Source organism: Moschus berezovskii, chromosome 24 (assembly GCF_049115385.1).
Source record: "Moschus berezovskii isolate FMDL1 chromosome 24, NW_MosBer_1.0, whole genome shotgun sequence".
In the NCBI taxonomy this organism is placed as follows: domain Eukaryota; kingdom Metazoa; phylum Chordata; class Mammalia; order Artiodactyla; family Moschidae; genus Moschus; species Moschus berezovskii.
In genome coordinates, this window is record NC_142483.1 from 54,745,585 (window position 1) to 54,758,190 (window position 12,606).

At 44.1% G+C, this 12,606-nt stretch overlaps 1 pseudogene; it reads right to left on the bottom strand.

The window, feature by feature from the left end:
- Window positions 1–6,661: 6,661 nt before the first annotated feature.
- On the bottom strand, window positions 6,662–12,381 carry LOC129547553 (cyclin-K pseudogene; annotated as a pseudogene).
- Between the last annotated feature and the right edge of the window lie 225 nt (window positions 12,382–12,606).

Here is a 12,606-nt window from a genome sequence, read left to right on the forward strand (position 1 = left end):
AGTAACCTCCATCATGACCCAGCACCAAGAGGGAATGATCATCCAGTAACAACTAGTTTAAGTATCACAACTGTACAACCCACAGCCATTCCTAGAGCCTCCTTTCTAACAAGCCCAGAATCAACCTGCAGATGGCAGGTTTATTCCTACTAATACATTGCCCAACAGACACAATAACTGTTTTCTGATCAGTAACACATCTGCCAAGCATCAATGACTCAATCCCCTAATCCATTAAATATAAACAGTCTCTACCCTCTCATCCTTGAAACCATTAAAGAAAAAAACCCCTGAAATCCCCATCATTCATCCTGAAAGAAATATGCCTAAAACAGTTTTATTAGAGACTCAAACCTCAGGATGACACAGTCCTAGCTGCTGTGTCATCAAATACCACTAACATTCCACCCAAAGAAATCAAAATACTATTCAACCTAAAAAGGACCCAGCAAAATTCAACACTAGACCACAACCAATATCATCACTCATAAACAACAAAACCTTCAAAACTCATGACAAAAATAGCACTAAATATAAACAGAATGTATGTCTACATGGATTTCAACCACGGCCAGTGACACCAAAAAACCATCCTTGTGTTTCAAGTGTAAGAACACTAAATGACCAACATCCAAAAATCACACCCACTAATTAAAATCATTAACAACATATTTATTGATCTCCTTGGCCCCAAACATTTCATCTTGATGAACTTTGGTGTGCTTCTGGGTGTTTATTTAGTTCTACAAATCTTGACAGCTTTATTTGGAGTAAAACACAATAACTGCTTTCTCATCAGTAACACACATCTGCTGAAACATAAACTACAGTGAATCATCTGATGGGTGTGTGATGTCTGTGTATGCTCAGTCGTGTCCGACTCTGAAACACTATGGACGGTAGCCCACTAGGATCTTCTGTCCATGGGATTTTCCAGGCAACAATAGTGAAGTGGACTGCCATTTCCTCCTTCAGGGGATCTTCCCGACCCAGGGATTGAACCTCCATGTCCTGCACTGGCAGGCGGATTCTCTACCACTGTACCACCTGGGAAGCAATCTACATGAAATGGAGCGTCTGTATTCTTTATCTGCCTATTCATTCCTGTAGCACGAGACTTATACCATGGATTTGATTCCATTCTAGAAACATGAAATACTGGAATTATCCTACTATTCACGGTAATAGTCACAGCCTTCCTAGGTTATGTTCTACCCTGAGGACAAACACTGCGTCATTCTGAGGGGCACTGGTCGTCACTAACCTCCTCTCAGAAATCCATACATTGGCACAAACCTAGCAAATGAACCTGAGGGGGGTTTTCAGCAGACAAAGCAACATGCACATGATTCTTTGCCTTCCACTTCATCCTCCCATTCACCATCACAGCCCTAGCAGCCACTCACCCAACCTACTATTCCTTCATGAACCAGGATTTAAGAATCCTACAGGGATCTCATCTGTCATCAGTATAATTCCATTCCATCCCTACTACGTGATCAAAAATAGCCTAGGTGACTTACTATTACTCTAATCTTGTTAATACTAGTATTATTTTCACCTGGCCTGTTAAGAGACCCAAACAACTACACTCCAGCCAAGCCCCTCAACATAGCACCTCATATTAAACCTGAATGACATATGCATTTACATATGCAATTCAACCATCAATTACTAATAAATTAAGGGGCCCATTAGCCCTAATCTTTTCCATTTAATTCTATCATTTATCCAACACTTCACATATCCAAATATGAGACATGACATTTCAACCTCTCAGCCAATGCCTGTTCTGAACCCTAGTAGCAGATCTATTTGCATTAGTGTGAACTGGAGGAGAATCCGTCAAATACCCTTTCATTATTGCCAGATAATTAGTTTTATACTTATAAAATAATTATATTTTATACTTATTAATTCTAGTGCTTATACCAGTAACTAGCATTATTGATAATCACCTACTATGAAGAGTCTCTGTAGTATATCTGTTACCTGGTCTTGTAAACCAGAAAAGGAGCTCAATCCATCTCCCTGAAACTCAAGGAAGGAGCTCCATCTCCACTATCAGTACCCAAAGCTGAAATTCTACTTAAACTCTTCCTTGAATATTTACTATGGGACATTCACAAAATCATTAAGTATCAATACAGCATATTTCCCCCCATAATTATGTACTCAGTGCATTAAATATATATCCACACACACAAGTACATATTATACAGAGCATAATACATAGGGCTTCCCTGGTGGCTCAGTGGTACAGAATCCGCTGGCCAATGTAGGAGACGCGGGTTTGATCCCTGGGTCAGGCAGATTCCCTAGAGAAAGAAATGGCAATCCACTCCAGTATCCCTGCCTGGAAAATTCCATGGACAGAGGAGCCTGGCAGGCTACAGTTCAAGGGGTTGCAAAAGAGTTGGACACAACTTAGTGACTAAACAACAACCTAAGACATATTATAATCATGCTTTATTAACCTCAGGCTTAGAAGCATGTACATCACATCATTGATATTTCAGAGTACGTATCTTCTTTGATCATACAGAGCACATGAAGTCAAATCAGGTCTAGTCAACACGTGTATCATGTCCAACAGACCTAGAGTTTTATCAGCCAGCCATGTGAAATTATCAACCCACTCAGCATGTCTCCCACTTCTAAGCTCCAGGGGGTTTCTATTAATAAACTTTCTCATGTCAGGGCCATTTCACCTAAGACTGCACACTCATTCCACTCAAATGAGACCTCTCCACGGACTACTGACTCTTCATCCCAGGCTCACATGGCACTGCAGTTTCCTGCATTCGGTATTCCTAAAATTTGGGGGCTGCTTCCCCTCAGCGATGGCTTCTGAGGCCCCAACACATTCAGAAACAGGTACATGCAAGCCTGAGAATCTTGTTTGTTGAGCTTTCAGGTCATGAGTTCATTATACATTTATAGCAGGGACAGATGTTGATACAAGAGCATACTTTAATTTACATCAGCTACTAGAATTAACACTATTCCTAATGGAGTAAAAGTAGGCAACTCTTCATGGATGTAACATCAAATGATCCCCTACTGTATTGTTGACCCTAGGATTTATTACCTTTTGACAGTAGGTGGTTTAACAGAAATTGTTTTAACCAACTCATCCCTAGATATTGTCCTTCATGACACACACCATGTACGTAGTTGGCACATTTCCACTATGATCAGTAGGGGTGGTCTTCACCATCACAGGAGGCTTTGTGTATGGATTCCTGATATTCTTGGGTTAAACACTCAATGCAGCAGGAGCAAAAATCCATTGTGCAATGTTATTCGTAGGCATAAACATAACCTTCTTCCCACAACATCCTCATGGTTTATCTGGAATTCCATGGTGATATTCCTGCTACCCTGATGCATATACATGAAATACCATTTCATCAGTAGGTTCATTCATTTCACTAACAACACTAATAATGTTCATAATCTGAGAGACATTAGTATCACAATGAGAAATCTCAACAGTAGACTTAACCACTCCAAACTTAAATTCTGTGGAGGCCCTCCACCACATAACACATTTCAAGAATCAACTAACATCCGTGTGAAGTAAAAAAGGAGGAAATCAACCCTCTTCTACTAGTTTCAAGCCAACACCATCATCATTATGTCTTTCTCGATAAATGAAGCATTAGTAAAAAGAACACAACTTTGTCCAACTTAAGTTACAGGAGAAAACCCTCTCTCCCCATGGCATATCTTTTTCAACTCGACTTTCAAGAGGCAACATCACCCATCATAGAATAACTCCTACATTCCCATGATCACACATGAATCACCATTTTCTTCATTAACTCTTTGGTTCTTCACATTATTTCACTCGTACTAACAACTAAATTAACACATATAAACATAAGAGATGCACAAGAATTTGAAACAATCTGAATGATTTTGCCAGTCATCATCCTCATCTTAATTGCTGTGCCATTCTTAACACTTCTTTACATGATAGAGGGGAAAAAAGCATCCTTTTCTGACCCTAAAAACTCCAGGGCAACAATGAGACTGGAGTTATGTATACACAGTTTATGAAGCTTTAAATTCTGACCCCTCGATGATCCCTACATCGGACCTAAAGCCTGGAGAACTGTGACTGTTGGAAGAAGATAAATTAGTAGTTCTACCCACAGAAATGACAATAGAATCTCAGTCTCCTGTGAAGATGTTTTACACTCATGAGCCAGCCCTTTATTGGGTCTAAAAAGAGATACTCTTCTAGGACACTTGAACCAAACAACCCTTCTGTCAACACAGCAGGCCTATACCATGAACAGTGCTCAGGAATCTACGGAGCAAATCATAGATTTTTACACCTATTGCCCTTGAATAGTTCCACTAAGGTATTTCAAGAAATGACCCACATCAATATCATAAATCCATGAAGAAGCGAAACAGGATAAAAATTTTAACTTCAAGATTGGAATTTAGATCTACCACAACTAGAGACATCAAGACCATTTATTATTATTTCAGTCATTCTAGCCCTATTTATTACAGTCCATTGAAAAATTTCAAAATATGAACACATACCATCCAAGATTTTTCTATGACAATTGCCCTGGGGGTTTACTTCACATTTTGTAAGCTTAAGAATAATATAAAACCCCTTTCACAATTTCAGAAGGAATATCTGGACCAACTCTCTTCATGGCTACAGGATTGCACAGTGACACATAATGATTGGTTCTACTTTCCTAATTATCTGCTTATGCCAACAGAATTTCACTTCACATCCAATCACTACTTAAGACTTTGCTGCCTGATACTGACATTTTGCAGACGTGTTATAACTACTCCTTTCAGTTCAGTTCAGTCACTCAGTCGTGTCCGACTCTTTGCAACCCCATGAATCACAGCACGCCAGGCCTCCCTGTCAATCACCAACTCCCGGAGTTCACTCAAACTCATGTCCATCGAGTCGGTGATGCCATCCAGCCATCTCATTCTCTGTCGTCCCCGTCTTCTCCCGCCCCCAATCCCTCCCAGCATCAGAGTCTTTTCCAGTGAGTCAACTCATCGCATGAGGTGGCCAAAGTATTGGAATTTCAGCTTTAGCATCAGTCCTTCCTATGACATACCTATTAATGAGGATCTTCTGGAATTAATCATACAACTGACTTCAAATCAGTTACTTTTGGTATAATCCAAAAAAGTAATAAATCTCGTACTGACAATCACAAACAGAGCACTAGCCTCACTACTTGTATGTATTGCATTCTGACTCCCTCCATTAAATATTTAGACAGAAAAAACAAGTCTCCGAGTGTGGATTTGACCCCATAGGATCAGCCGCTTGTCCTGCTCCAGAAATTTTTTCATAGTGGCTGTGACAGTTCTCTTCTACTTAGAAATTGCCTTCCTTTTCCCTTTGCCCTGAACACCCCCCTAAAATAACCGAAAAACAATGATCCATAAAAAGATGCTCAACATCAGTAATTATGAGAGAGATGCAAATCAAAACGACAATGTGGTATCACCTCACGCCAGTCAGAATGGCCATCATCAAAAAGTCTACAGCACTTTCTTGCTCATCCAGCGGTTAAGAATCCACCAGCCGAAGCAGGGGACACGAGATCCACCCCTGGTCCAGGAAGATTCCATACGCCAAGGGGCAGCTGAGCCTGTGCACCGCAAGTACGGAGCCCACGCTCTAGCCCACGCTCTGCAAGAGAAGCCACTCGCAGAGAAGCCTGCACCACGAGAGAGCGGCCGCACTCGTCACCACTAGAGGGAGCCCGTGTGCAGCAAAGAAGACATGGCTCAGACAAAAGTAAATAATTTTTAAAAATCTATAAGCATAAACACTGGAAACTCTGTGGACAAAAAGGAACCCTCCTACACCGTTGGTTGGAATGTAAACTGGTGCAGCTACTTGGAGAACAATATGGAGGTTCCTTTTTTTTGCCATTTCAGAACTGATTTTGTTTGGGTAACTGACTGAAGGAGTCTCATTTGACACCAAGATGGAATTCACAGTATGTTGTTACATTCACACTTAAAAAATATATCTCTATGTATAGGAATTTGCAAATTTATGTAAACATACATTACTTCCAAGAACATTTCTCCCTTTCTCCCTGGAGGAAAAAGAATAGAGCCATCCAAGCAAGGCAACCCCTTCAGAGTAACTTGAACACAAAGGGTGTGGGTTATCTCTAAATCAGAACGGTGGTTCATCTGGCCTGGGAGCCACGGGCGAGAACACCATGAATGACAGCAATGACAAGAGCTTGACTTCAGAGGGAACTGGACTACTGAAAACTGAGTTTCCAGGAAAAATAGGCACTGGCTTCCAGAAGGAAATGCACTCCTCACTGAAGCTGTGTTGAGCCAGTATGGCTGGTGACATTCTCACCAGTGTGAAGTACCCCAGTGCGGGCGGAGCACACGGCTGAGACCAGAGAGGCGGTGGGGTCACAGCCGGAGCGGCCTGGGCCCCTCCCCAAGGAGTCCTCTCCAGGTGCACAGGAGCATCCCGGTTTCATCCCCGGGGTCCCGTCCACTTCGTCCCATACTGCAACTGTCGAGATTATTCAAGGCACCCTGCTGCTTACCTACTGAAACTACTTTTCAAGTCGACTAGAAAAACTTTTCTCAAAAAACAACAAAGGAAAAGAGGCGTCAGAGGTTATCTCGTCCAGGCGGCCCGCCCCAGCCCCCCGACGGGAGGCGTGCCGGGCGGGGGGGTGGGAGGGGGCACCGCCGGCGGCTGGGAGCTGGCGGGGCGGGGGGGGGGGCAGGCCCGGGACGGCGGCGATACGGCGTGGGGGGCGGCGGAGGCAGGCGAGGGGGCGGCGGCGGGAAGTTGGGGTTGTAGGTGGGCAGGGGCGGGGGGTAGCCGGGCGCTGGGGGAGGGATCGCGGGCGGCGGGTTGGGCGGGTAGATGTTCGGGTGGTAGGGCAGGTGGGCCGTGGGAGGGGCCCTCGGTCTTCATCATGGACTGCAGGCTCTGGTAGCCCTCCCCGGACAAGTAGCAGCTGCTGGTGGACATCCCCGTGATGTTAGCTGGAGGGCGGCGGTGGTGGCGGCCGGTGTGGCAGCGGCGGCAGCTGGTGCAAGGGCGCCGGGTGGGCTGGAGGAGGGACCTGGACCTTGGGGAGGTCGCCGGCTTCCACGGGGCCTGGAGGCTCGGCCTCACCCAAAGCGGCTGCGAGGGGCGGCTTCCGGTCTGGAGGCAACGGAGGGTGAGAGGGCTCGATTTTGGGAATTTTAGGTGGTGGTGGTTCTGCTGCTTTGTTCTCTTCTTTGGGAGAAACAACCACGGCTCGCTTCGCCTGCCGGGGAGGGGGGGGGGGACTAGGCTGCGGGGATGGTTTCTTGGGTGGCTGGGCGGGCGGCGGCGGCGGCGGCTGCTGGGCCGGCTGCTGCGAGTCCTTCTGTCGGGGCTGGGGCGGCTCGGGGCCTGGAGGAGGCTGTGACGGTGGCCCTGGTGGCACTTGCGGTGTAGGCTGGAGAGAGGGGGGCTGCTGCAGCTGGTGGGGGGGTGTGGTGAGGCATCTGTTGCTTCCCTTGCGAGTACAGATCCAGGATTCGGTGGCAGATGTCTTCCAAAACATCCACAGGGACGTCTTGCACGAACTGGTCCCACCATCTCCTGTACATGGGTTTGGAGGTCCATTCCTGTATTTCAAATTGGCACAAACGTCCCGCAAGATACATCACTGCCACTGCTATGATCTCTGGTTCCCACTGTAGTGACAAGGTCGTGCAGAGACTGTCATTGACGAATGTCCATGCCATTTGAACCAATTTTTGAATTTTGTTTTTGTCACCTTTGAGTTGTTTTGCATACTTGAGTAGGAATTGGTACGGATGTTCTACCTGTAAATCAAACTTTATGGTCTGCAGTAAGATTCTCTCCAGAATCATTACTTCTTCCTTTGGGTCATCTCCAAACTGGCCAAATTGTACATCATTTAATAAACTCCGTGCTGTTTTGATGATACCTTTACATTTTTTTGGTGTTTCTTCTACTTTCCCAGCCAGAAAGACAACAAGCTCCTGTCACATATCTTGGAAATTGCTTGAAGGAATGGAACATATAGAAGCGATGAAAATAAATTATTCCAGTTGCCAGGGTGTCATAGTGTAGTCCCAAACGTGTGCCCACATCAAAGATGAACCGTGCCCCTTCTCGGCGGTACCGGGCCTCAGCCGGATCAAGTCCTTCCAGCTGTGAGGGTGTATGAGCCAAGTCTTTTTTATCCCAGTACCGACATGGTTTGTGTGGTCCAGATTTGCTGAGGTTACTGAAGGGCTTGAATTTTCTTTACTCTCCTTCACTTATTGAAGTAGACTTGTTCTTTCCAAAAGACTTTCCGAAAAATGTTAGAATCCCCTCACCTGAGGTAAGCCCTTTAGCGACGTCTCTCCCTGCCGACTGCGGCCATCTTGGACGTGGAATGTCAGGGGGGCCACGTCATCCTGGAGCTTCCTTAAAAAACTAGAAACAGAACTACCATATGACCCAGCACTCTCACTCCTGGACCCTTATCTGGAGAAAATCATTATCTGAAAGGACGCACGATATCCCAATGTTCACAGCAGCACTACTGACAATAGACAAGACATGGAAGTGACCTAAATGTTCATCGACAGAGGCGTGGAAAAGGAGGATGTGGTACGTGTATGTGTGTGTGCGTGCATGTGTGTAATGGAATATTACTTAGCCATAAAAAGAATGAAATAATGCCATCTGGGGTGGACCTGGAGACTATCATACTAAGTGAAGCAAGTCCAATAGAGACAAAACCCATAAGCTGTCACTTATAAGTGGTATCTAAAAATTGATGCAAATGAACTAATTTGCAAAACAGAAACGGATTCACAGACCTAGAAAGGAAAATTATAGCCATCAAACGGGGAAGCTGGGAGGAGGGATAAATCAGGAATTTGGGATTAACACACACACTACTATATATGATAACCAACAAGAATCTGCTGCATAGCACAGGGAACTCTACTCAACATTCTAGGATAACCTCTGTGAGAAAAAAATCTGTAAAAGAATGAATGTGTGTGTGTGTATACATATATATGGCAGCCCATTCCAGTATTCTTACCTGTAGAACCCCCATGAAGAGAGGAACCTGGTGGGCTACAGTTCATGGGGTGGTAAAGAGTCGGATACCACTGAGCAGCTCATCATATATATATACATACATATATATATAAAACTGAATCATTTTGCTATGCACCTGAAATTAACACTATAAATCAACTCTACTCCAATAAAGTAAATTAAAAAAAAACACTGCTCATTATAGCTGTTTCTAATCTTACTACTAGCAATAAGCCTACTCTATGGGTAAACCTAGACAGCATATTAAAAAGCAGAGATATTACTTTGCCAACAAAGGTCCATCTAGTCAAGGCTATGGTTTTTCCAGTAATCATGTATGGATGTGACAGCTGGACTATAAAGAAAGCTGAGCGCCGAAGAATTGATGCTTTTGAACTGTGGTGATGGAGAAGACTTTAGAGAGCCCCTTGGACAGCAAGGAGATCAGTCCTGAGTGTTCACTGGAAGGACTGATGTTGAAGCTGAAACTCCAATACTCTGGCCACCTGATGCAAAGAACTGACTCATTTGAAAGGACCCCGATGCTGGGAAAAATTGAACGCAGGAGGAGAAGAGGACGACAGAGGATGAGATGGTTGAATGGCATCACCATTCATGGACATGAGTTTGGGTAGACTCTGGGAGTTGGTAATGGACAGGGAGGCCTGGCATGCTGCAGTCCATGGGGTTGCAAAGAGTCAGACACGACTGAGCAACTGAACTGAACTGATGGGTGAACCCCAAAAGGACTAGAATCAACTGAATATGATCATTAGTTTAAGCTAAAATGAATGAATGTATAAATGTATACAAACACACAGTAGATTATGATCAAGTTCATAATTATCAAATGTCTTTAGTATATATATTATCATAGCATGTACAGTATCTAAGATTATTAACATACTGGTCTCACCTAACAGCCTCACTATTATGCCAAGAAGGAATAAAATGATCACTGTTCATGAGAGCAATAGTAATAGTTTTAAAAATGCATTTCACTCTAGCCAGCAAAATACCATTGTTCTGCTAGTATTTGCAGCTTGTGAACTTCACTTGGACTATTCCTACCAGTAATAGCATCAAACATGTATGGCACAAACTAGGTACAAAATCTTAACCTTCTCCAATGATAAAAATCATTATGCCAACACTAGTACCACTAACATGATCCTCAAAGAATAATATCATCTGAATTAACACTACAGGCCACAGCTTATGGATTAGTGGAATAAGCCTGTTTATTTTCAGTCAATTTAATAAGGACAGCCTCAGCTTTTCCTGAACTTTTTCTGTGACTCTCCCATCAGTTGTAACAACAGGACTTTGCCACTCACACTTCTAGCCACCAATCTACCTGTCCAAACAGTCCTTAAACCTCCCCCAAAATCTCCAACAACATACTAGTAATATTACAAATATTCCTCCATCTTAATACTGGCTGCCCTAGAACAAACTCTATTTTACATTTTATTTGAAACAATACTAGTTCCAACATTTACTGCCATTACCCAATGGGGTAACCAAACAGAACAACTTCAGACAGGATCTAAATATATACACTTTCTTGTGCGACACACTGGTAGGATCCCTCCCACTCTACATAGCCCTAGGATATAACCACAAGACTACAGGCTCATGAAACTTCTTAATAATTCATGGACAAACAGAACAGACTGGTGGTTGCCAAGGGTGAGGGGCTGGGGAGGGACAGAATGGGAGGTTGGGGTTAGCAGATGTAAGCTATTATATAGAGTGAATAAACAAAGTCCTATTGCACAGCAGAGGGAACTATTTTCAGTATCCTGTGATAAACCACAATGGCAAAGTGAAGTGAAAATCACTTAGTCGCGTCCAACTCTTTATGACCCTGTGGGGTGTACAGTCCATGGAATTCTCCAGACCAGAAGAGTGGAGTGGATAGTCGTTCCCTTCTCCAGGGGACCTTTCCAACCCAGGGACTGATCCCAGGTCTCCCGCATTGCAGGTGGATTCTTTACCAGCTGAGCCACCAGGGAAGTCCAGTAAAAAAGAATCAACTCTGCTGTACAGCAGAAATGAATACAATATTGTACATCAACTATATACATTCAGTTCAGTTCAGTCGCTCAGTCGTGTCCGCCTCTCCGCGACCCCATGAATTACAGCACGCCATGCCTCCCTGTCCATCACCAACTCCCGGAGTACACTCAAACTCATGTCCACAGAGTCGGTGATGCCATCCAGCCATCTCATTCTCTGTCGTCCCCTTCTCCTCCCGCCCCCAACCCTTCCCAGCATCAGAGTCTTTTCCAGTGAGTCAACTCGTTGCATGAGGTGGCCAAAGTATTGCAGTTTCAGCTTTAGCATCAGTCCCTCCAATGAACATCCAGGATTGATCTCCTTTAGAATGGACTGGTTGGATCTCCTTGCAGTATAAGGGACTCTCAAGAGTCTTCTCCAACACCACAGTTCATTACCACATGTAAAATAGCTAGCTAGCAGGAAGCTGATGTATAACACAGAGCTTAGGTCTGTGATGACCTAGAGGGGTGAGATGGAGGGGTGGGAGAAAGGGTTAAGAGGGAGGGATGTATGTGTACTTATGGCTGATCCACACTGTTGTGCAGCAGAAACCAACACTGTAAAGCAATTACCCTTCAATTAAAAATAAATTTAAACTTCTTAATAATTCAACATTGAATACAAATTAATACCGGACTCCTGATCTAACGTTTTCATGGGACTAACATGCATAACAGCCTGCAGAAAAGAAACACTTCTGACCTTCAGCTCTGACCATCCAAAGCGTACACAGAAACCCCGGGACAGGGTCCACAGTCCTTGCAGCTGTACTAGTAATTTTACAGGGAGGCTACAGCATGAAAGGTCACAACCATTTCAAACCCACGTACAGATTTCAGGGAAGATCCCTTTCTCATACTTTCCTTCTGAGGAATAAATCTCACTCGCTCGAAAGGTTTACAGCAGACAGACTTAAAACCACTCACTGCATATTCTTGTTGGCCATGCAGCACTAGCCTTTCTCCTCCAAGCACCTTGAAGCCATGGAGCAGCTGCTGACCTAATAATAATCACCCCCGCATCACATCAACTATGTCCTTCTCCCAGCAGTCTCACAGAAACACACCCACACTAACCACCCCAGCACGAGGCCTACAAACGCTCCTCCCGTTCACAACATAAGACTCCTAGCAAGCACACAGATTTACCCCGCCCTCAACTACCAACTTAACTGGGGAATTATTGGTAATAACATCACCTCTCTCGTGATCAAACATCACCATTATCGTCATAGGAATTAATATAGAAATGACTGCTTTACACTCCCTATTATAACACAATGAGGTAATTACACACATCACACTCCTAACAATAAACCATCACTGACATGAGAAAGTTATGACCAACCTAGATAGCATATTAAAAAGCAGAGACATTACTTTGCCAACCAAGGTCCATCTAGTCAAGGCTATGGTTTTTCCAGTGGTCATGTATGGATGTGAGAGTTG